At 40.0% G+C, this 21,634-nt stretch overlaps 1 protein-coding gene and 31 non-coding genes across 32 annotated transcripts in view; 1 reads left to right on the top strand and 31 right to left on the bottom strand.

The window, feature by feature from the left end:
* Positions 1 to 51: 51 nt before the first annotated feature.
* Trnam-cau lies at positions 52 to 123 on the bottom strand. Its single transcript has one exon. It is a non-coding gene; the product is annotated as a tRNA-Met (tRNA).
* Positions 124 to 741: 618 nt separating this feature from the next.
* Positions 742 to 813, bottom strand: Trnam-cau. Its single transcript has one exon. It is a non-coding gene; the product is annotated as a tRNA-Met (tRNA).
* A 198-nt stretch (positions 814 to 1,011) lies between these two features.
* On the bottom strand, positions 1,012 to 1,083 carry Trnam-cau. Its single transcript has one exon. It is a non-coding gene; the product is annotated as a tRNA-Met (tRNA).
* A 185-nt stretch (positions 1,084 to 1,268) lies between these two features.
* Trnam-cau lies at positions 1,269 to 1,340 on the bottom strand. Its single transcript has one exon. It is a non-coding gene; the product is annotated as a tRNA-Met (tRNA).
* A 90-nt stretch (positions 1,341 to 1,430) lies between these two features.
* Positions 1,431 to 1,502, bottom strand: Trnam-cau. The gene has a single exon. It is a non-coding gene; the product is annotated as a tRNA-Met (tRNA).
* A 316-nt stretch (positions 1,503 to 1,818) lies between these two features.
* Trnam-cau lies at positions 1,819 to 1,890 on the bottom strand. The gene has a single exon. It is a non-coding gene; the product is annotated as a tRNA-Met (tRNA).
* A 517-nt stretch (positions 1,891 to 2,407) lies between these two features.
* Positions 2,408 to 2,479, bottom strand: Trnam-cau. The gene has a single exon. It is a non-coding gene; the product is annotated as a tRNA-Met (tRNA).
* A 198-nt stretch (positions 2,480 to 2,677) lies between these two features.
* Positions 2,678 to 2,749, bottom strand: Trnam-cau. The gene has a single exon. It is a non-coding gene; the product is annotated as a tRNA-Met (tRNA).
* Positions 2,750 to 3,834: 1,085 nt separating this feature from the next.
* Positions 3,835 to 3,906, bottom strand: Trnam-cau. The gene has a single exon. It is a non-coding gene; the product is annotated as a tRNA-Met (tRNA).
* A 521-nt stretch (positions 3,907 to 4,427) lies between these two features.
* On the bottom strand, positions 4,428 to 4,499 carry Trnam-cau. Its single transcript has one exon. It is a non-coding gene; the product is annotated as a tRNA-Met (tRNA).
* A 198-nt stretch (positions 4,500 to 4,697) lies between these two features.
* Trnam-cau lies at positions 4,698 to 4,769 on the bottom strand. The gene has a single exon. It is a non-coding gene; the product is annotated as a tRNA-Met (tRNA).
* Positions 4,770 to 5,230: 461 nt separating this feature from the next.
* Positions 5,231 to 5,302, bottom strand: Trnam-cau. The gene has a single exon. It is a non-coding gene; the product is annotated as a tRNA-Met (tRNA).
* Positions 5,303 to 5,499: 197 nt separating this feature from the next.
* On the bottom strand, positions 5,500 to 5,571 carry Trnam-cau. The gene has a single exon. It is a non-coding gene; the product is annotated as a tRNA-Met (tRNA).
* Positions 5,572 to 5,756: 185 nt separating this feature from the next.
* On the bottom strand, positions 5,757 to 5,828 carry Trnam-cau. Its single transcript has one exon. It is a non-coding gene; the product is annotated as a tRNA-Met (tRNA).
* A 90-nt stretch (positions 5,829 to 5,918) lies between these two features.
* Trnam-cau lies at positions 5,919 to 5,990 on the bottom strand. The gene has a single exon. It is a non-coding gene; the product is annotated as a tRNA-Met (tRNA).
* Positions 5,991 to 6,307: 317 nt separating this feature from the next.
* Positions 6,308 to 6,379, bottom strand: Trnam-cau. The gene has a single exon. It is a non-coding gene; the product is annotated as a tRNA-Met (tRNA).
* A 198-nt stretch (positions 6,380 to 6,577) lies between these two features.
* Positions 6,578 to 6,649, bottom strand: Trnam-cau. The gene has a single exon. It is a non-coding gene; the product is annotated as a tRNA-Met (tRNA).
* An 83-nt stretch (positions 6,650 to 6,732) lies between these two features.
* On the bottom strand, positions 6,733 to 6,804 carry Trnam-cau. Its single transcript has one exon. It is a non-coding gene; the product is annotated as a tRNA-Met (tRNA).
* A 618-nt stretch (positions 6,805 to 7,422) lies between these two features.
* Positions 7,423 to 7,494, bottom strand: Trnak-cuu. The gene has a single exon. It is a non-coding gene; the product is annotated as a tRNA-Lys (tRNA).
* A 240-nt stretch (positions 7,495 to 7,734) lies between these two features.
* Trnam-cau lies at positions 7,735 to 7,806 on the bottom strand. Its single transcript has one exon. It is a non-coding gene; the product is annotated as a tRNA-Met (tRNA).
* A 461-nt stretch (positions 7,807 to 8,267) lies between these two features.
* On the bottom strand, positions 8,268 to 8,339 carry Trnam-cau. Its single transcript has one exon. It is a non-coding gene; the product is annotated as a tRNA-Met (tRNA).
* A 197-nt stretch (positions 8,340 to 8,536) lies between these two features.
* On the bottom strand, positions 8,537 to 8,607 carry Trnam-cau. The gene has a single exon. It is a non-coding gene; the product is annotated as a tRNA-Met (tRNA).
* Positions 8,608 to 8,792: 185 nt separating this feature from the next.
* Trnam-cau lies at positions 8,793 to 8,864 on the bottom strand. The gene has a single exon. It is a non-coding gene; the product is annotated as a tRNA-Met (tRNA).
* Positions 8,865 to 8,954: 90 nt separating this feature from the next.
* On the bottom strand, positions 8,955 to 9,026 carry Trnam-cau. The gene has a single exon. It is a non-coding gene; the product is annotated as a tRNA-Met (tRNA).
* Positions 9,027 to 9,343: 317 nt separating this feature from the next.
* On the bottom strand, positions 9,344 to 9,415 carry Trnam-cau. Its single transcript has one exon. It is a non-coding gene; the product is annotated as a tRNA-Met (tRNA).
* Positions 9,416 to 9,613: 198 nt separating this feature from the next.
* Trnam-cau lies at positions 9,614 to 9,685 on the bottom strand. Its single transcript has one exon. It is a non-coding gene; the product is annotated as a tRNA-Met (tRNA).
* An 83-nt stretch (positions 9,686 to 9,768) lies between these two features.
* Trnam-cau lies at positions 9,769 to 9,840 on the bottom strand. The gene has a single exon. It is a non-coding gene; the product is annotated as a tRNA-Met (tRNA).
* A 618-nt stretch (positions 9,841 to 10,458) lies between these two features.
* Positions 10,459 to 10,530, bottom strand: Trnak-cuu. The gene has a single exon. It is a non-coding gene; the product is annotated as a tRNA-Lys (tRNA).
* Positions 10,531 to 12,307: 1,777 nt separating this feature from the next.
* Trnak-cuu lies at positions 12,308 to 12,379 on the bottom strand. Its single transcript has one exon. It is a non-coding gene; the product is annotated as a tRNA-Lys (tRNA).
* Positions 12,380 to 13,241: 862 nt separating this feature from the next.
* Positions 13,242 to 13,313, bottom strand: Trnat-cgu. Its single transcript has one exon. It is a non-coding gene; the product is annotated as a tRNA-Thr (tRNA).
* Positions 13,314 to 13,667: 354 nt separating this feature from the next.
* Trnam-cau lies at positions 13,668 to 13,739 on the bottom strand. The gene has a single exon. It is a non-coding gene; the product is annotated as a tRNA-Met (tRNA).
* A 4,004-nt stretch (positions 13,740 to 17,743) lies between these two features.
* LOC117291765 overlaps positions 17,744 to 21,634 on the top strand; it is a 30,264-nt gene continuing 26,373 nt past the window's right edge. Inside the window, exon 1 of the mRNA XM_033773666.1 lies at positions 17,744 to 18,082. The gene's annotated coding sequence lies outside the window, so the exon portion shown is untranslated. The remainder of the gene's footprint in view (positions 18,083 to 21,634) is intronic.

The following is a 21,634-nucleotide window of genomic DNA, read 5'->3' on the forward strand; positions in this document are numbered from 1 at the left end:
CCATCTCAAAAATAAAATTTCACAATTTGAACACATTTACTTAAAAAGTGTCAGCAGAGCGAGATTTCGATCCTCGGACCTCTGGGTTATGGGCCCAGCACGCTTCCACTGCGCCACTCTGCTTGCTTACAAGGTGATACACATTTACTTAAAAAGTGTTAGCAGAGCGAGATTTCGATCCGGGAACCTCTGGGTTATGGGCCCAGCACGCTTCCACTGCGCCACTCTGCTGGCTGCTCAGTGATGCAAATTTGTTTTCAAAACTCTCTAAACAAACTGGATTACACAATAATTTGAACACACTTCAAAAACAAAAACAAAATTCAAAAACTGCGCCACTTTGCTTGCTAACGAAGTGATTCAAAATAGTGTACAAAACCATCTCAAAAATAGGATTTCACAATTTTAACACATTTTACTTAAAAAGTGTTAGCAGAGCGAGATTTCGATCCTCGGACCTCTGGGTTATGGGCACAGCACCCTTCCACTGCGCAACTCTGCTTGCTTACAAAGTGATGCAAAATAGTGTACAAAACCATCTCAAAAATAGAATTTCACATTTTGAACACATTTACTTAAAAAGTGTCAGCAGAGCGACATTTCGATCCTCGGACCTCTGGGTTATGGGCCCAGCACGCCTCCACTGCGCCACTCTGCTAGCTTACAAGTGATGCAAAATAGTGTACAAAACAATCTCAAAAGTAGGATTTCACAATTGGAACACATTTCCTTAAAAATTATTAGCAGAGCGAGGTTTCGATCCTCGGACCTCTGGGTTATGGGCCCAGCACGCTTCCACTGCGCCACTCTGCTTGCTGAACAGTGATGCAAATTTGTTTTCAAAACTTTTTTTAAAAACTGGATTACACAATAATTTGGAAACACTAAAAAAAAAAAAAAAAAAAACTGCGCCACTTTGCTTGCTAACAAAGTGATTCAAAATAGTGTACAAAACCATCTCAAAAATAGGATTTCACAATTGGAACACATTTAAATATCCTTAAAAAGTGTTAGCAGAGCGAGGTTTCGATCCTCGGACCTCTGGGTTATGGGCCCAGCACGCTTCCACTGCGCCACTCTGCTTGCTGCTCAGTGATACAAATTTGTTTTCAAAACTCTCTAAAAAAACTGGATTACACAATAATTTGAACACACTTCAAAAACAAAAACTGCGCCACTTTGCTTGCTAACGAAGTGATTCAAAATAGTGTACAAAACCATCTCAAAAATAGGATTTCACAATTTTAAAACATTTACTTAAAAAGTGTTAGCAGAGCGAGGTTTCGATCCTCGGACCTCTGGGTTATGGGCCCAGCACGCTTCCACTGCGCCACTCTGCTTGCTTACAAAGTGATGCAAAATAGTGTACAAAACCATCTCAAAAAATGGATTTCACAATTTGAACACATTTAAATTTCCTTAAAAAGTCCTAGCAGAGCGAGGTTTCGATCCTCGGACCTCTGGGTTATGGGCCCAGCACGCTTCCACTGCGCCACTCTGCTTGCTTACAAAGTGATGCAAAATAGTGTACAAAACCATCTCAAAAATAGGATTTCACAATTTGAACACATTTACTTAAAAAGTATTAGCAGAGCGAGATTTCGATCCGGGAACCTCTGGGTTATGGGCCCAGCACGCTTCCACTGCGCCACTCTGCTTGCTTACAAGGTGATATACATTTACTTAAAAAGTGTTAGCAGAGCGAGATTTCGATCCGGGAACTTTGCTTGCTAACAAAGTGATTCAAAATAGTGTACAAAACCATCTCAAAAATAGGATTTCACAATTGGAACACATTTAAATATCCTTAAAAAGTGTTAGCAGAGCGAGGTTTCGATCCTCGGACCTCTGGGTTATGGGCCCAGCACGCTTCCACTGCGCCACTCTGCTTGCTGCACAGTGATGCAAATTTGTTTTCAAAACTTTTTAAAAAAACTGGATTACACAATAATTTGGAAACACTTTAAAAAAAAAAAAAAAAAACTGCGCCACTTTGCTTGCTAACAAAGTGATTCAAAATAGTGTACAAAACCATCTCAAAAATAGGATCTCACAATTGTAACACATTTTACTTAAAAAGTGTTAGCAGAGCGAGATTTCGATCCGGGAACCTCTGGGTTATGGGCCCAGCACGCTTCCACTGCGCCACTTTGCTTGCTAACAAAGTGATTCAAAATAGTGTACAAAACCATCTCAAAAATAGGATTTCACAATTGGAACACATTTAAATATCCTTAAAAAGTGTTAGCAGAGCGAGATTTCGATCCGGGAACCTCTGGGTTATGGGCCCAGCACGCTTCCACTGCGCCACTTTGCTTGCTAACAAAGTGATTCAAAATAGTGTACAAAACCATCTCAAAAATAGGATTTCACAATTGGAACACATTTAAATATCCTTAAAAAGTGTTAGCAGAGCGAGGTTTCGATCCTCGGACCTCTGGGTTATGGGCCCAGCACGCTTCCAATGCGCCACTCTGCTTGCTGCTCAGTGATGCAAATTTGTTTTCAAAACTCTCTAAAAAAACTGGATTACACAATAATTTGAACACACTTCAAAAACAAAAACAACATTCAAAAACTGCGCCACTTTGCTTGCTAACGAAGTGATTCAAAATAGTGTACAAAACCATCTCAAAAATAGGATTTCACAATTTTAACACATTTACTTAAAAAGTGTTAGCAGAGCGAGGTTTCGATCCTCGGACCTCTGGGTTATGGGCCCAGCACGCTTCCACTGCGCCACTCTGCTTGCTTACAAGGTGATACACATTTACTTAAAAAGTGTTAGCAGAGCGAGATTTCGATCCGGGAACCTCTGGGTTATGGGCCCAGCACGCTTCCACTGCGCCACTCTGCTGGCTGCTCAGTGATGCAAATTTGTTTTCAAAACTCTCTAAACAAACTGGATTACACAATAATTTGAACACACTTCAAAAACAAAAACAAAATTCAAAAACTGCGCCACTTTGCTTGCTAACGAAGTGATTCAAAATAGTGTACAAAACCATCTCAAAAATAGGATTTCACAATTTTAACACATTTTACTTAAAAAGTGTTAGCAGAGCGAGATTTCGATCCTCGGACCTCTGGGTTATGGGCCCAGCACCCTTCCACTGCGCAACTCTGCTAGCTTACAGAGTGATGCAAAATAGTGTACAAAACCATCTCAAAAATAGGATTTCACATTTTCAACACATTTACTTAAAAAGTGTTAGCAGAGCGAGATTTATATGCGGGAACCTCTAGGTTATGGGCCCAGCACGCTTCCACTGCGCCACTCTGCCAGCTTACAAAGTGATGCAAAATAGTGCACAAAACCATCTCAAAAATAGGATTTCACATTTTGAACACATTTACTTAAAAAGTGTTAGCAGAGCGAGATTTCGATCCTCGGACCTCTGAGTTATGGGCCCAGCACGCTTCCACTTCGCCACTCTGCTAGCTTACAAAGTGATGCAAAAAAGTGTACAAAACCATCTCAAAAATAGGATTGCACATTTTGAACACATTTACTTAAAAAGTGTTAGCAGAGCGATATTTCGATCCGGGAACCTCTGGGTTATGGGCCCAGCACGCTTCCACTGCGCCACTCTGCTAGCTGACAAGTGATGCAAAATAGTGTACAAAACCATCTCAAAAATAGGATTGCACATTTTGAACACATTTACTTAAAAAGTGTTAGCAGAGCGATATTTCGATCCGGGAACCTCTAAGTTATGGGCCAGCACGCTTCCACTGCGCCAATCTGCTTGCTTACAAAGTGATGCAAAATAGTGTACAAAACCATCTCAAAAATAGGATTTCACAACTTGAACACATTTACTTAAAAAGTGTTAGCAGAGCGAGGTTTCGATCCTCGGACCTCTGGGTTATGGGCCCAGCACGCTTCCACTGCGCCACTCTGCTTGCTGCACAGTGATGCAAATTTGTTTTCAAAACTTTTTAAAAAAACTGGATTACACAATAATTTGGAAACACTTTAAAAAAAAAAAAAAAAAAAAAACTGCGCCACTTTGCTTGCTAACAAAGTGATTCAAAATAGTGTACAAAACCATCTCAAAAATAGGATCTCACAATTGTAACACATTTTACTTAAAAAGTGTTAGCAGAGCGAGATTTCGATCCGGGAACCTCTGGGTTATGGGCCCAGCACGCTTCCACTGCGCCACTTTGCTTGCTAACAAAGTGATTCAAAATAGTGTACAAAACCATCTCAAAAATAGGATTTCACAATTGGAACACATTTAAATATCCTTAAAAAGTGTTAGCAGAGCGAGATTTCGATCCGGGAACCTCTGGGTTATGGGCCCAGCACGCTTCCACTGCGCCACTTTGCTTGCTAACAAAGTGATTCAAAATAGTGTACAAAACCATCTCAAAAATAGGATTTCACAATTGGAACACATTTAAATATCCTTAAAAAGTGTTAGCAGAGCGAGGTTTCGATCCTCGGACCTCTGGGTTATGGGCCCAGCACGCTTCCACTGCGCCACTCTGCTTGCTGCTCAGTGATGCAAATTTGTTTTCAAAACTCTCTAAAAAAACTGGATTACACAATAATTTGAACACACTTCAAAAACAAAAACAACATTCAAAAACTGCGCCACTTTGCTTGCTAACGAAGTGATTCAAAATAGTGTACAAAACCATCTCAAAAATAGGATTTCACAATTTTAACACATTTACTTAAAAAGTGTTAGCAGAGCGAGGTTTCGATCCTCGGACCTCTGGGTTATGGGCCCAGCACGCTTCCACTGCGCCACTCTGCTTGCTTACAAGGTGATACACATTTACTTAAAAAGTGTTAGCAGAGCGAGATTTCGATCCGGGAACCTCTGGGTTATGGGCCCAGCACGCTTCCACTGCGCCACTCTGCTGGCTGCTCAGTGATGCAAATTTGTTTTCAAAACTCTCTAAACAAACTGGATTACACAATAATCTGAACACACTTCAAAAACAAAAACAAAATTCAAAAACTGCGCCACTTTGCTTGCTAACGAAGTGATTCAAAATAGTGTACAAAACCATCTCAAAAATAGAATTTCACATTTTGAACACATTTACTTAAAAAGTGTCAGCAGAGCGAGATTTCGATCCTCGGACCTCTGGGTTATGGGCCCAGCACGCCTCCACTGCGCCACTCTGCTAGCTTACAAGTGATGCAAAATAGTGTACAAAACAATCTCAAAAGTAGGATTTCACAATTGGAACACATTTCCTTAAAAATTATTAGCAGAGCGAGGTTTCGATCCTCGGACCTCTGGGTTATGGGCCCAGCACGCTTCCACTGCGCCACTCTGCTTGCTGAACAGTGATGCAAATTTGTTTTCAAAACTTTTTTTAAAAACTGGATTACACAATAATTTGGAAACACTAAAAAAAAAAAAAAAAAAACTGCGCCACTTTGCTTGCTAACAAAGTGATTCAAAATAGTGTACAAAACCATCTCAAAAATAGGATTTCACAATTGGAACACATCTAAATATCCTTAAAAAGTGTTAGCAGAGCGAGGTTTCGATCCTCGGACTTTTGGGTTATGGGCCCAGCACGCTTCCACTGCGCCACTCTGCTTGCTGCTCAGTGATACAAATTTGTTTTCAAAACTCTCTAAAAAAACTGGATTACACAATAATTTGAACACACTTCAAAAACAAAAACTGCGCCACTTTGCTTGCTAACGAAGTGATTCAAAATAGTGTACAAAACCATCTCAAAAATAGGATTTCACAATTTTAACACATTTACTTAAAAAGTGTTAGCAGAGCGAGGTTTCGATCCTCGGACCTCTGGGTTATGGGCCCAGCACGCTTCCACTGCGCCACTCTGCTTGCTTACAAAGTGATGCAAAATAGTGTACAAAACCATCACAAAAAATGGATTTCACAATTTGAACACATTTAAATTTCCTTAAAAAGTCCTAGCAGAGCGAGGTTTCGATCCTCGGACCTCTGGGTTATGGGCCCAGCACGCTTCCACTGCGCCACTCTGCTTGCTTACAAAGTGATGCAAAATAGTGTACAAAACCATCTCAAAAATAGGATTTCACAATTTGAACACATTTACTTAAAAAAGTATTAGCAGAGCGAGATTTCGATCCGGGAACCTCTGGGTTATGGGCCCAGCACGCTTCCACTGCGCCACTCTGCTTGCTTACAAGGTGATATACATTTACTTAAAAAGTGTTAGCAGAGCGAGATTTCGATCCGGGAACTTTGCTTGCTAACAAAGTGATTCAAAATAGTGTACAAAACCATCTCAAAAATAGGATTTCACAATTGGAACACATTTAAATATCCTTAAAAAGTGTTAGCAGAGCGAGGTTTCGATCCTCGGACCTCTGGGTTATGGGCCCAGCACGCTTCCACTGCGCCACTCTGCTTGCTGCACAGTGATGCAAATTTGTTTTCAAAACTTTTTTAAAAAACTGGATTACACAATAATTTGAACACACTTCAAAAACAAAAACAACATTCAAAAACTGCGCCACTTTGCTTGCTAACGAAGTGATTCAAAATAGTGTACAAAACCATCTCAAAAATAGGATTTCACAATTTTAACACATTTACTTAAAAAGTGTTAGCAGAGCGAGGTTTCGATCCTCGGACCTCTGGGTTATGGGCCCAGCACGCTTCCACTGCGCCACTCTGCTTGCTTCAAAGTGATGCAAAATAGTGTACAAAACCATCTCAAAAAATGGATTTCACAATTTGAACACATTTACTTAAAAAGTGTTAGCAGAGCGAGGTTTCGATCCTCGGACCTCTGGGTTATGGGCCCAGCACGCTTCCACTGCGCCACTCTGCTTGCTTACAAGGTGATACACATTTACTTAAAAAGTGTTAGCAGAGCGAGATTTCGATCCGGGAACCTCTTGGTTATGGGCCCAGCACGCTTCCACTGCGCCACTCTGCTGGCTGCTCAGTGATGCAAATTTGTTTTCAAAACTCTCTAAACAAACTGGATTACACAATAATTTGAACACACTTCAAAAACAAAAACAAAATTCAAAAACTGCGCCACTTTGCTTGCTAACGAAGTGATTCAAAATAGTGTACAAAACCATCTCAAAAATAGGATTTCACAATTTTAACACATTTTACTTAAAAAGTGTTAGCAGAGCGAGATTTCGATCCTCGGACCTCTGGGTTATGGGCACAGCACCCTTCCACTGCGCAACTCTGCTTGCTTACAAAGTGATGCAAAATAGTGTACAAAACCATCTCAAAAATAGAATTTCACATTTTGAACACATTTACTTAAAAAGTGTCAGCAGAGCGAGATTTCGATCCTCGGACCTCTGGGTTATGGGCCCAGCACGCCTCCACTGCGCCACTCTGCTAGCTGACAAGTGATGCAAAACAGTGTACAAAACAATCTCAAAAGTAGGATTTCACAATTTGAACACATTTACTTAAAAAGTGTTAGCAGATCGAGGTTTTGATCCTCGGACCTCTGGGTTAAGGGTCCAGCACGCTTCCACTGCGCCACTCTGCTAGCTTACAGAGTGATGCAAAATAGTGTACAAAACCATCTCAAAAATAGGATTTCACATTTTCAACACATTTACTTAAAAAGTGTTAGCAGAGCGAGATTTATATGCGGGAACCTCTAGGTTATGGGCCCAGCACGCTTCCACTGCGCCACTCTGCCAGCTTACAAAGTGATGCAAAATAGTGCACAAAACCATCTCAAAAATAGGATTTCACAATTTGAACACATTTACTTAAAAAGTGTCAGCAGAGCGAGATTTCGATCCTCGGACCTCTGGGTTATGGGCCCAGCACGCTTCCACTGCGCCACTCTGCTTGCTTACAAGGTGATACACATTTACTTAAAAAGTGTTAGCAGAGCGAGATTTCGATCCGGGAACCTCTGGGTTATGGGCCCAGCACGCTTCCACTGCGCCACTCTGCTGGCTGCTCAGTGATGCAAATTTGTTTTCAAAACTCTCTAAACAAACTGGATTACACAATAATTTGAACACACTTCAAAAACAAAAACAAAATTCAAAAACTGCGCCACTTTGCTTGCTAACGAAGTGATTCAAAATAGTGTACAAAACCATCTCAAAAATAGAATTTCACATTTTGAACACATTTACTTAAAAAGTGTCAGCAGAGCGAGATTTCGATCCTCGGACCTCTGGGTTATGGGCCCAGCACGCCTCCACTGCGCCACTCTGCTAGCTTACAAGTGATGCAAAATAGTGTACAAAACAATCTCAAAAGTAGGATTTCACAATTGGAACACATTTCCTTAAAAATTATTAGCAGAGCGAGGTTTCGATCCTCGGACCTCTGGGTTATGGGCCCAGCACGCTTCCACTGCGCCACTCTGCTTGCTGAACAGTGATGCAAATTTGTTTTCAAAACTTTTTTTAAAAACTGGATTACACAATAATTTGGAAACACTAAAAAAAAAAAAAAAAAAACTGCGCCACTTTGCTTGCTAACAAAGTGATTCAAAATAGTGTACAAAACCATCTCAAAAATAGGATTTCACAATTGGAACACATCTAAATATCCTTAAAAAGTGTTAGCAGAGCGAGGTTTCGATCCTCGGACTTTGGGTTATGGGCCCAGCACGCTTCCACTGCGCCACTCTGCTTGCTGCTCAGTGATACAAATTTGTTTTCAAAACTCTCTAAAAAAACTGGATTACACAATAATTTGAACACACTTCAAAAACAAAAACTGCGCCACTTTGCTTGCTAACGAAGTGATTCAAAATAGTGTACAAAACCATCTCAAAAATAGGATTTCACAATTTTAACACATTTACTTAAAAAGTGTTAGCAGAGCGAGGTTTCGATCCTCGGACCTCTGGGTTATGGGCCCAGCACGCTTCCACTGCGCCACTCTGCTTGCTTACAAAGTGATGCAAAATAGTGTACAAAACCATCACAAAAAATGGATTTCACAATTTGAACACATTTAAATTTCCTTAAAAAGTCCTAGCAGAGCGAGGTTTCGATCCTCGGACCTCTGGGTTATGGGCCCAGCACGCTTCCACTGCGCCACTCTGCTTGCTTACAAAGTGATTCAAAATAGTGTACAAAACCATCTCAAAAATAGGATTTCACAATTTGAACACATTTACTTAAAAAAGTATTAGCAGAGCGAGATTTCGATCCGGGAACCTCTGGGTTATGGGCCCAGCACGCTTCCACTGCGCCACTCTGCTTGCTTACAAGGTGATATACATTTACTTAAAAAGTGTTAGCAGAGCGAGATTTCGATCCGGGAACTTTGTTTGCTAACAAAGTGATTCAAAATAGTGTACAAAACCATCTCAAAAATAGGATTTCACAATTGGAACACATTTAAATATCCTTAAAAAGTGTTAGCAGAGCGAGGTTTCGATCCTCGGACCTCTGGGTTATGGGCCCAGCACGCTTCCACTGCGCCACTCTGCTTGCTGCACAGTGATGCAAATTTGTTTTCAAAACTTTTTTAAAAAACTGGATTACACAATAATTTGAACACACTTCAAAAACAAAAACAACATTCAAAAACTGCGCCACTTTGCTTGCTAACGAAGTGATTCAAAATAGTGTACAAAACCATCTCAAAAATAGGATTTCACAATTTTAACACATTTACTTAAAAAGTGTTAGCAGAGCGAGGTTTCGATCCTCGGACCTCTGGGTTATGGGCCCAGCACGCTTCCACTGCGCCACTCTGCTTGCTTCAAAGTGATGCAAAATAGTGTACAAAACCATCTCAAAAAATGGATTTCACAATTTGAACACATTTACTTAAAAAGTGTTAGCAGAGCGAGGTTTCGATCCTCGGACCTCTGGGTTATGGGCCCAGCACGCTTCCACTGCGCCACTCTGCTTGCTAACAAGGTGATACACATTTACTTAAAAAGTGTTAGCAGAGCGAGATTTCGATCCGGGAACCTCTGGGTTATGGGCCCAGCACGCTTCCACTGCGCCACTCTGCTGGCTGCTCAGTGATGCAAATTTGTTTTCAAAACTCTCTAAACAAACTGGATTACACAATAATTTGAACACACTTCAAAAACAAAAACAAAATTCAAAAACTGCGCCACTTTGCTTGCTAACGAAGTGATTCAAAATAGTGTACAAAACCATCTCAAAAATAGGATTTCACAATTTTAACACATTTTACTTAAAAAGTGTTAGCAGAGCGAGATTTCGATCCTCGGACCTCTGGGTTATGGGCACAGCACCCTTCCACTGCGCAACTCTGCTTGCTTACAAAGTGATGCAAAATAGTGTACAAAACCATCTCAAAAATAGAATTTCACATTTTGAACACATTTACTTAAAAAGTGTCAGCAGAGCGAGATTTCGATCCTCGGACCTCTGGGTTATGGGCCCAGCACGCCTCCACTGCGCCACTCTGCTAGCTGACAAGTGATGCAAAATAGTGTACAAAACAATCTCAAAAGTAGGATTTCACAATTTGAACACATTTACTTAAAAAGTGTTAGCAGATCGAGGTTTCGATCCTCGGACCTCTGGGTTAAGGGTCCAGCACGCTTCCACTGCGCCACTCTGCTAGCTTACAGAGTGATGCAAAATAGTGTACAAAACCATCTCAAAAATAGGATTTAACATTTTCAACACATTTACTTAAAAAGTGTTAGCAGAGCGAGATTTATATGCGGGAACCTCTAGGTTATGGGCCCAGCACGCTTCCACTGCGCCACTCTGCCAGCTTACAAAGTGATGCAAAATAGTGCACAAAACCATCTCAAAAATAGGATTTCACATTTTGAACACATTTACTTAAAAAGTGTTAGCAGAGCGAGATTTCGATCCTCGGACCTCTGAGTTATGGGCCCAGCACGCTTCCACTTCGCCACTCTGCTAGCTTACAAAGTGATGCAAAATAGTGTACAAAACCATCTCAAAAATAGGATTGCACATTTTGAACACATTTACTTAAAAAGTGTTAGCAGAGCGATATTTCGATCCGGGAACCTCTGGGTTATGGGCCCAGCACGCTTCCACTGCGCCACTCTGCTTGCTTACAAGGTGATACATATTTACTTAAAAAGTGTTAGCAGAGCGAGATTTCGATCCGGGAACCTCTGGGTTATGGGCCCAGCACGCTTCCACTGCGCCACTCTGCTGGCTGCTCAGTGATGCAAATTTGTTTTCAAAACTCTCTAAACAAACTGGATTACGCAATAATTTGAACACACTTGAAAAACAAAAACAAAATTCAAAAACTGCGCCACTTTGCTTGCTAACGAAGTGATTCAAAATAGTGTACAAAACCATCTCAAAAATAGGATTTCACAATTTTAACACATTTTACTTAAAAAGTGTTAGCAGAGCGAGATTTCGATCCTCGGACCTCTGGGTTATGGGCCCAGCACCCTTCCACTGCGCAACTCTGCTTGCTTACAAAGTGATGCAAAATAGTGTACAAAACCATCTCAAAAATAGAATTTCACATTTTGAACACATTTACTTAAAAAGTGTTAGCAGAGCGAGATTTCGATCCTCGGACCTCTGAGTTATGGGCCCAGCACGCTTCCACTTCGCCACTCTGCTAGCTTACAAAGTGATGCAAAATAGTGTACAAAACCATCTCAAAAATAGGATTGCACATTTTGAACACATTTACTTAAAAAGTGTTAGCAGAGCGATATTTCGATCCGGGAACCTCTGGGTTATGGGCCCAGCACGCTTCCACTGCGCCACTCTGCTTGCTTACAAGGTGATACATATTTACTTAAAAAGTGTTAGCAGAGCGAGATTTCGATCCGGGAACCTCTGGGTTATGGGCCCAGCACGCTTCCACTGCGCCACTCTGCTGGCTGCTCAGTGATGCAAATTTGTTTTCAAAACTCTCTAAACAAACTGGATTACGCAATAATTTGAACACACTTGAAAAACAAAAACAAAATTCAAAAACTGCGCCACTTTGCTTGCTAACGAAGTGATTCAAAATAGTGTACAAAACCATCTCAAAAATAGGATTTCACAATTTTAACACATTTTACTTAAAAAGTGTTAGCAGAGCGAGATTTCGATCCTCGGACCTCTGGGTTATGGGCCCAGCACCCTTCCACTGCGCAACTCTGCTTGCTTACAAAGTGATGCAAAATAGTGTACAAAACCATCTCAAAAATAGAATTTCACAATTTGAACACATTTACTTAAAAAGTGTCAGCAGAGCGAGATTTCGATCCTCGGACCTCTGGGTTATGGGCCCAGCACGCCTCCACTGCGCCACTCTGCTAGCTTACAAGTGATGCAAAATAGTGTACAAAACAATCTCAAAAGTAGGATTTCACAATTTGAACACATTTACTTAAAAAGTGTTAGCAGATCGAGGTTTCGATCCTAGGACCTCTGGGTTAAGGGCCCAGCACGCTTCCACTGCGCCACTCTGCTAGCTTACAGAGTGATGCAAAATAGTGTACAAAACCATCTCAAAAATAGGATTTCACATTTTCAACACATTTACTTAAAAAGTGTTAGCAGAGCGAGATTTATATGCGGGAACCTCTAGGTTATGGGCCCAGCACGCTTCCACTGCGCCACTCTGCCAGCTTACAAAGTGATGCAACATAGTGTACAAAACCATCTCAAAAATAGGATTTCACATTTTGAACACATTTACTTAAAAAGTGTTAGCAGAGCGAGATTTCGATCCTCGGACCTCTGAGTTATGGGCCCAGCACGCTTCCACTTCGCCACTCTGCTAGCTTACAAAGTGATGCAAAATAGTGTACAAAACCATCTCGAAAATAGGATTGCACATTTTGAACACATTTACTTAAAAAGTGTTAGCAGAGCGATATTTCGATCCGGGAACCTCTGGGTTATGGGCCCAGCCCGCTTCCACTGCGCCACTCTGCTAGCTGACAAGTGATGCAAAATAGTGTACAAAACCATCTCAAAAATAGGATTGCACATTTTGAACACATTTACTTAAAAAGTGTTAGCAGAGCGATATTTCGATCCGGGAACCTCTAGGTTATGGGCCAGCACGCTTCCACTGCGCCACTCTGCTTGCTTACAAAGTGATGCAAAATAGTGAACAAAACCATCTCAAAAATAGGATTTCACAATTTGAACACATTTACTTAAAAAGTGTTAGCAGAGCGACATTTCGATCCTCGGACCTCTGGGTTATGGGCCCAGCACGCTTCCACTGCGCCACTCTGCTTGCTTACAAAGTGATGCAAAGTAGTGAACAAAACCATCTCAAAAATAGGATTTCACAACTTGAACACATTTACTTAAAAAGTGTTAGCAGAGCGAGGTTTCGATCCTCGGACCTCTGGGTTACGGGCCCAGCACGCTTCCACTGCGCCACTCTGCTTGCTGCACAGTGATGCAAATTTGTTTTCAAAACTTTTTTTAAAAACTGGATTACACAATAATTTGGAAACACTTAAAAAAAAAAAAAAAAAACTGCGCCACTCTGCTTGCTTACAAAGTGATTCAAAATAGTGTACAAAACCATCTCAAAAATAGGATCTCACAATTGTAACACATTTTACTTAAAAAGTGTTAGCAGAGCGAGATTTCGATCCGGGAACCTCTGGGTTATGGGCCCAGCACGCTTCCACTGCGCCACTTTGCTTGCTAACAAAGTGATTCAAAATAGTGTACAAAACCATCTCAAAAATAGGGTTTCACAATTGGAACACATTTAAATATCCTTAAAAAGTGTTAGCAGAGCGAGGTTTCGATCCTCGGACCTCTGGGTTATGGGCCCAGCACGCTTCCACTGCGCCACTCTGCTTGCTGCACAGTGATGCAAAAAACAACTATTTTAGCGTTTGGCTTGCACAATTTGAGCAGATTTAAATGTCCTTAAAAAAGGTGTTAGAGCGATGTTCGATCGAGGCCAAGTCTGCCTTGACTGACGTCACAAAAGGAGTAGGCGGAGTCACCCCCTAAACCAATTTATCTATTTTTTTCAGACATATAAGTCGTTAAAAACAATTACTAAAACATGTTTATTTTTCATAAACATATACTCTTATGTTAAAAAAAAAAAATTACATTTCCGCGTGACTTTAAACTTTAAATTTCACGTTGTATCTTCTGTTGCTATCGACATGAGGCAAAGTCAAAGTGTTTTTGTTGGAATCAAGCACGTTTATACTTTGCTTATCTGTGTGTGTATAAGTAACGTGTGTATTTGCAATCGGACGAGTCATCAATCTGACATGAAATATTCCAAATCGATCGTTCGTTTTTCCGAATGTTTGCGGGGAAAAAAAAACAAGTAAAGGGAAAATCCAAAACCCTCCGGGTGCACCCCACCAAATAGGAGAAAACAGAGCGTCGAGCTCCCTAATATTTTGTAGGCCCTGAAAATATTCTATATTAGACAGATATGAGAGCCCCAGAAAGTGTTTCAGTGTAAAAATGTTGCCCAATTGTGACCTGGGGGTTGTTGACTTCCAGCTTGAGGTATTTTGGATGACATAGGCCCTGAAATAAATGGTCTTATTTGCTGAGAGGTGTAGGGACATTTTTCAAGATTGATGCTCGGACGTTTTGAAAATTAGACCTGTGAAGGGGTGTTTTTACTTGGAGGGGGAATAACTCGACGGGCCCAGGGACTCCCCATATAAAATTGAGCAGAGAATAAAAGTTCAAGAGTCAATCAATAATTTTCCCTTTCAAGTTAAAAGCTGTGAGACTTTTTAGTAATTTTAGAGTATTTTTGAATATTTAGCATTTTGCACTGTGTGCTATCATGGTAGACTATTTGGTGGGGTGCACCCCTCCGAGTTGCTCCAAGTCCAAAATCAAACTAAAGTTAATAGCGCCCTCAAACGGCGGAATTGAGCAAAATGCGGCTAAACCATAGCGCTATTATTATGGGCTAAACGCATTATGAAACCAAGACTGGAGTTGTTAGACTTGCGCACTAGTCGTTATTGGTCTGACACGGTGAGATAATTGAGTCGTTTGGTGTCGTAATGAATGTGTTTAAACTGCTCTCGCGAGATAACTGCTCCGCCGTCAAATGGGACCATGGGACCATAGTCATGAGAGCTTACATAAGTCTCGCGGGGCTCATCAGTCTCGCAAAAATATTGCCAGTGTTGCGGGAGTCGCAGAGAGAGTCAGAACGCTATCACCGCGACAGACGACTTGTTCACAAGTCTAGTGTGAATTGTGGGAGTGCGTTGTCCTCTGTTTTCATAGAGATATTTCATTCGATAATAGAAACCTCTCTCTATTAGATGAACTTATTATATTGTTGTGGTAGGAAAATTCTACATCGAAAATGCACATTTTATTACTCTCCTTTTAGTAGAAACATCTCTTATATTATTAATCGAGAGTATATCACGTGAATTTAATGTTTTACTTTATACATCCGATAGCAGAGATATCTCTATTTTGGATTAAATGTCAAGTGCGAGTATGACTCCCATTCTCTCTACATCGTGAAACCCATGATAAGACATTCAGCGCCACAATATTGTTAATGGAAGGTTCCCGGTACTCAAGTCACGCTCAACCTCTCTCAGTATGACGTCAAAGTCCATAACATAATGATCAAGAGGTCATAATAAAGACGTTTTGAAAAACTAATTGGAATCTCAGTGGCGCAGTGGAAGCGTGCTGGACCCATAGCCCAGAGGGCCGAGGATCAAAACATTCGTTTGCTAACACTTTCTTGAAAGTTCAATTTGTTCAATTTATCGAAATTTGTCGAAATACTTTTGGTTTTGAAAACTAATTATCAAACTACTTTGCAAGCAAGCAAAGTGGCCTAGTGGGATCAAGGCAGCCTTTACATTAAAACAATCAGTTTATATAAGCGTACCACTTTGCTGTTTTAAAAATATCGGTTGTCGCATTATTTGCCACAAAGGTGCTAAGCATTCCTTTTTGTTATGGGTTGCTATTGAAATCCGTTGGGAGGGGCTGATGTAAAGACAAAACAACTTTAACTCTTAAGGGTCACCGAGTGAGTCGTAGTGAGTCGTAGTAGTCGATTTAGTTTCTGCTCAAAAAAACGGTTACTGGCATAGAGGCCTAAGCACTTTATGTAATCCACCATCTACATAAACTGACAAATCTGCAGAGTTTAGAGACCGATCGGCCATCTGGGTCACGAGAGAAAAAAGTGAAAAATCGGTTATTTAGCACGTCATCGATAAAAAATAATAATAATAAACCACTCACTGAGCGATAAACTCCAAACGGGAAATTAGTGTTATTTATTTTCTGATCAAAAATGACATTTCAGACAAAAATATTTCAAGAGATAATTTCCACTATCATCATCATTAGACCGTGTAAATTTTATGTAAATCTGTGATCTAAGACGAGTTTTTTCTTACCAATTCTGTAGTGTACCTTTGGGTAGCCCGACACAGTCAGACGACCTTTGACCTTGCTTGTCACAATACTGGGTGCGTTCGATAAGCTTCCCTGGGTCGACCCCGCAGTGCTCACCCGGGTGAGCCCCTGACAAGAGCTAATCGAACGATCACACTCGCCCTCGTGTATGGTGACGGCATGCACCTCAGGTCACCCCTAAGTGACCCACTCCACAAGCAGGGCACTTGGGGCTGACCCGGGTGAGCCCCGTCCGTCAAAGCTATTCGAACGTACCAAGGCAGTCCGGGGTCGACCCAGGGAAGCTTATGGAACGCACCCTTAGATTTCAAATCGAAAGTACGCCCTCTCACGACAACACCGTTTGCTTGTCCGTCTATAGCCTAAACGTCTGACGTCCAGTCTCGTCCGTCTACATCTATTCAGCTACTTGTCTATATTCAGCATCTAGTCATCGCTATGGTCTAGACTGGGCCCCTGTCTTTGCAGGGATGAAGACAAGTACTTGTATTTCAGGACCAGTGATTGCATTGGATACTGATAAACATGCAGTGACGTAAGCTCTATAGGGCCTATGCATCTGTGTTTCAAAGGGGCTTCATGCCTGAAGTCTTTTATCAGACTCAAAATGTTTGAGTGGGAAATGTTCTATTTCTCTAAACTCTGTTGGCGACACGTTTCCCACAATGTTCTGTACTACCAACAGCTCTTTTTTTTTTTTTAGATAATAACTATTTTCAGATATTCTCTTTAGTGTCCAGTGCCCTTAGAAACATGCCACGTACTGTATATATGTTACCGGTCAAAATCAGAACTGTCCTAACTGCCGCTTGTTTGGTATCCCATTGTCCCTGAGATCACACGCAAGAATAATGGCGCTCACAGCATAATGTGAGAAATAATCACCAATGATTGTTTTACACAGGGGAAAGTACATCTGGGGTTCACTAGCAGTTAATTTTGATAATCAAAGAAAAGAAAAGAAAACAGTATAATCAATGAACGTAACATTGGGTATCGCTTATCGTCATGTTTGTGAGAGAAAATTCCCTTTACTTTTTCCAAAATAAAGCAAATGGAAATATATCGGAAACGAGTTTGCGATCACAATGTCGGCTGAGTCTTTGATCCTTGATGCAGAGAACAATCAAATTGTTTGCAAAGATCAAGGCAGCTTGCTTATCCGCCTATCGCTAGATTATACAGGTAACATCTGTGCCAAATTCACCGCAAATATGGGGTGATCACGTTGAACCAACTCGCCAACACCAAGGCAACCTGTCCCTTTAATTGTCCATGATGTAGCTGTTCGTATTTACATAAAGAAACGAACCAACAACAGAGTATCAAGTGGAGAGCGCATGCTCACACCTACCTATTTCCTGATTGGTTAGCTCCACGTACGTCAAAGTGTTCGGCGGTGCGGGCTTCAAACTTCAACATCTCTTGTTATGCTCGTCAGCTATCGTGGTTCTAAAATCGCATACTCTTACAACGTTCCGCCTGCTTACATCTCTCCCCAATTCCGTCTGCATCTAACCAACAAAGGGACCTCCTCTGTTAATTTGTTCACTTTTTTGATCGAATTGATCTGATTTTCAGTTTTGATTCCCACTAGGAACACGAACTTGACGTGTTTAAAACGAACTGTCGGTATTTTGGTTGCTTCTTGCTGAGCTGCAAGGGGCCACATCGCTACTGTTTCTCTCGCATTGCTTGTATTTTGACTGATTGAACTTATCAACACCTATCCGTATATAGGAAGTTCTGCTCGAGGTAAGTGAGTACAGTAATAAGAGCTTTATCAACCAATGCATTCACAATTTGTCGATGGTATTTTGATCGTAGAACACACTGTCAATTGTTCAGTTAAATGATACCTGTGTTCAGTTTTGATATACGGTGGAATTAAACTAAAATTGGTAGAAAAATCTCATCTGATTTGATTATCAACAAAAGCCGCCGTAACTCTGACCTTTTAAAAAAGGTTGTTTGTCATTTCCTGAGTTTTAATTTAAGTTTACACAATTGTAAACAATACTGAAATGAATATGCTGTAAAGTGCTCTGAATTTGAGACAACATTTCTGAAACAAATTTGTTTTACAAATGACATTAACAATGCATTAAACAAGGACCATTATGATTTTACGACGCCGTGAGCATTGTTCTATAGTACTGACTTGACACAAAAACGTGTTTTATTTGAGTGAAACGCTGGCATCACTTCCTAAAATGACAATTGGAATTGATACACCTAGACCAGTGCATCCATTTAGTAAAAAACAAGAACAGGTAAAATCAGATCCAACGACTCATTATGTTTTAATTTTGTTTACAACACCCTGATTGTTTGAGGGTTTTTGGTGTATGTTGTAATGTTAAGGGCAGTGGCATAAACACTGGGCACAGGCCACATGGGGTCCTGCTCGTCAAAGAGGCTGCCCATATAATAAAATAGTTTTAAAAACAGAAGGGAAAGCGTAGGGGTGGGTAGAGTGGGGCAAGATACATTCATACGAGCCCCTCCTATTCCCATAACCCACCTACACATACCCCCACAGCGTTGTATTGCAGTTACTCTGCGGACATTTCTTTGCTCTGTACACTAACAAGGCAACTCCTATTCTTCAACCCTGTTAACACACTGTATGGACACTTCTCACTTAGTGTAGCTAAACATAGGCATAAAATAACAAACCTGTGAAAATTTGAACTCAATTGGTCGTCGAAGTTGCGAGATATGAATGGAATAAAATACCCTTGTCACACGAAATTGTGTGCTTTCAGATGCTTGATTTCGAGACCTCAAATTCTAAACTTGAGGTCTCGAAATCAAATTCGTGGAAAATTACTTCTTTCTCGAAAACTACGTCACTTCAGAGGGAGCCGTTTCTCACAATGTTTTATATAGGTTTTCTCGGTCAATTTCGGAAAATGAGCAGCCAATTTAACAACCAAGCTATTCTATTTCGCGCAAAATCGAATGCTACTCAAAAGGGTCATTCGATTTCGTTTTGGGATTAGTCAAATGTAATGTTGCGTCATTCGAATTAACAAAATAATCATTCAATTTCTTAATCCATCAAAGCAGCATTCAAATTCGCAGACGCTTCTTGAGGCGTGTGTGTCACGAAAAAGAATGACGCTATACGCTAAATTGAGCAGAGTGCCAAAGGAATTTGACTCGACCCAAAACGAAATTGAATGGCCGAATTCTGAATTTGAAACGCAGTAACAACTTGAGAGGCAAAACAGCTTTAATTCGAACGCATGAAAATGAAATTGACTGCTCATTTGCCGAATTTGACCAAGAAACCTATACTATCAACCTCTCCCCATTACTCGTTACCAAGTGAGGTTTTATGCTGATAATTATTTCGAGTTTAGTGTCCACTGCCTTTAACGTCCCTATACATTACCTATACTTGTCTTGTTTTCAGGTAGGGCCTATAAACAGCAGCGTTAAAACACATACCTGCTGAAGCATACTTTAATTCCCACTGCTCACTAAGTCAATGCTGTTTTCTGGATGCACCACTGTACGTGACAATGATCCAACCTTTATTGTAATTATTGGTGAATTTGTGAAAGAAATTGATGATGTTTACCAATTTGAATCAATCTCCATTTGTACCGGATCGTATAAAGTGATAAGTTATCTCGTGATGTTTAATGCGCACACAAAGGTAAATGATTGGTAACAGAACTGAACATTAATTATAATGCCTTATTATTGACACGAGATAGATAAGGAACTTCGTGGCATTTATATTAAACGGAATACTGATTCGCTAGACACAAAACATATATTGAAAAAATATATATAAATACCGAAATCATTTGCATTCCCACCTTTTCATGGATAACTTTGTTTCTAGAAACTGTCTCGGGGTTCCTGATAGAACAAGAATATAAATATAATATAATGGAAGTGTGAAAGGTGTGTAAAATGATGGCTTGATCACGAGTTGTCATCCATTAAGAGTAAAAAACTACAACAGAATAATATCAGACAATTACTTGTTAAACTCGCGTGTGCATGAAGGGGAATCGATATTCACTTAATAAATGACTGAAATGATTCGGTTACACTATCTCCTCAAATTAGATAAGCCAGTGTTTTCATTCGATACAAAATTATCTGGAACGAAAATAAATTAGACGCTATTCAAACATTTTTTGGTCTTGTGTGTCTGAACGCAAAAGCGAAATAACTGTTACTGTGAAAATAAATATATCATAATGTCTAGCATAGTCGAAATAAGATATGTAGGTCAAAATGTCTGCATAATGTATATTTAAACATTTTTTTACATCTATGTATAACCAGAAAGAAAATAAGAAAAAGAAAATAAACAAAAAAGAAGAAGAAAAACAAAATGTAGAGAAAGATAGAAACACCTAAAACAAATAACTAACTTTGAAATGTGTGCTATTTGTCGAAAACTTTAAATCAACTTGTAAAGGAATGGACTGTTCCTTGACCAAGGAAAAAAAGAATCACAATCAAACATGAACTCCCTTTTCGACAATGTTTTAGTTAAAACATCATTCGGGATGATTTGCACTTTTGGCAACTCTAAATAAGTAAGTTAAAGATTTCAAACAAAATAACTTCAAATTTATTATATTCCACACAAGATACCAAAAGGAAACTAATTTGAACCTTCACGACTTTGGAAACACCAACACCGATTTAGAACTTGCAAGACATGTAATAGTATTAACAGGTTATACAATGATTGTGAATACGCAAGCAGCCTACACAAGAAATTTAACAAAGCAACCAAGTTTAATTAAAAAAAAAAAAAAAATTACGCCTGTCATTCCTAATAAAATGAGAACATCAAACTAAGCTTTTTGGCTAAAATCTTTGCAAGTTGGGATTCGAATAATTTAGGTTTCCATTATAAGATATTAGGCATATTCAAATAATATACTTGAGTCTGTATTCATTTCGGGGTAATTTTTCTCAGGTTGCAAACGGCGATAATAAATTCAAATCATTATAAGTTTGTCAAAGCCATAACTCATTATATCATTACATTAGGTGTAAGTTTGTGGGGAATCTACCACTGGATTGTCGCCTCCAGAACATGGTCAAGTTTTCTTCGTCACTTTGAAAGACATTTTTTCTCAATTATTCTGCAGACAATATGACTCGTATTATTCTCAAACAGTATAATGAAGTAACGTCTCAGCTGCAGTATTCCAGATACGACCATGACTGGTCAATAAGTGTTATTCAATCATCTGCTCGTTACAATGCTGTAGTAGTTCCTTGATTTAAAAAACAAAAATTTCTTTGCGGGAATTAAATGAAGTT

Source organism: Asterias rubens, chromosome 6 (assembly GCF_902459465.1).
Source record: "Asterias rubens chromosome 6, eAstRub1.3, whole genome shotgun sequence".
Classification (NCBI taxonomy): Eukaryota; Metazoa; Echinodermata; class Asteroidea; order Forcipulatida; family Asteriidae; genus Asterias; species Asterias rubens.